Below are 1,109 nucleotides of genomic sequence, written 5' to 3' on the forward strand. Positions count from 1 at the left end.
TTGCCTAAGAATAAGGAATAAAATAAGCCTAAGAATGACATAATAATAATAAACTACGGTCCGGGATTCACAAATATATTAATAGTAATAATATTATATAATAATAATAATAATAATAATAATAATAATAATAATAATAATAATAATAATAATAATAATAATAATAATAATAATAATAATAATAATAATAATAATAATAATAATAATAATAATAATAATAATAATAATATTAACAGATTGTTCTAAATAAATAATAATGATAATAAATCATGTGAAGTTTTGGACAATTTTTTTTACAACCGAGGTAGGTAGATAAATGTTTAGACCGTTGGGTTCTGGTATCGATCCAAATGTGAACGGTGCCCGATAGGGGGGTGTAACGATTGCGACCTCATACAACGATTCGATTCGATTACGATTCTTCAGGCAACGGTTCAAATGCATCATGAAATCTCTTCATTTGACCACGATTCGATTCGATACATTTTCTATCAGTTAATTCCCCCCCAAATTTTTTGAATACACAAATGTGGCTGGGGGAACTGATTCACTCAAGGTAAATAAAAACAATACACTAAAAAAAATTATAAAATAATATTATTATTATTATTTTTTTTTTTTTCGATTCTAATCGATTCTAACATTTTCAAATCGATGCAGTTGAATGGTCACATTAGGATCGATGTATCGTTACCCCCCCCGGCACCCGTGTGCACCCCTGTGTGTGCCCCGTGTGCTGCTGACCGTGTGGAGCGGACCAGCCGCGCCAGCAGGGTCCTCTTCTCGGAGCCGGTGAACCTCATGGCTCCGGGGGTCTCGAACTTCTGCCAGGATCCACTGGCACTGATCCACGTTGTTGATGAACATGAACTCCACCCCGATGTGGCCGCAGTAGGAGGTCTGCAGGGAGGGGGTGGGGGGGGAGAGTGAGTGAGTGAGTGAGTGAGTGAATGAATGAATGAATGAATGAATGAATGAATGGATGAATGGATGCTTTTATTTCAGTCTTCTTTTACAAAGCATAGTCGTAGAACATTTAAAAAAAAACTAAAACAAACACACACACACACGCACACACACAGACACACACACACACACACTCACACACA

General features: G+C 36.0%; 1 pseudogene across 1 annotated transcript in view; it reads right to left on the minus strand.

Moving 5' to 3' along the window:
- The window catches only part of LOC311248236 (2-oxoglutarate dehydrogenase-like, mitochondrial), a 35,888-nt pseudogene extending 34,994 nt beyond the window's left edge, over nucleotides 1-894 (minus strand). The window contains exon 1 of the transcript in view: nucleotides 745-894. The product of the transcript in view is annotated as a 2-oxoglutarate dehydrogenase-like, mitochondrial (transcript). The remainder of the gene's footprint in view (nucleotides 1-744) is intronic.
- Between the last annotated feature and the right edge of the window lie 215 nt (nucleotides 895-1,109).

The sequence above is a fragment of the Notolepis coatsorum genome, assembly GCF_963971535.1.
Source record: "Notolepis coatsorum genome assembly, contig: SCAFFOLD_1811, whole genome shotgun sequence".
Taxonomy (NCBI): domain Eukaryota; kingdom Metazoa; phylum Chordata; class Actinopteri; order Aulopiformes; family Paralepididae; genus Notolepis; species Notolepis coatsorum.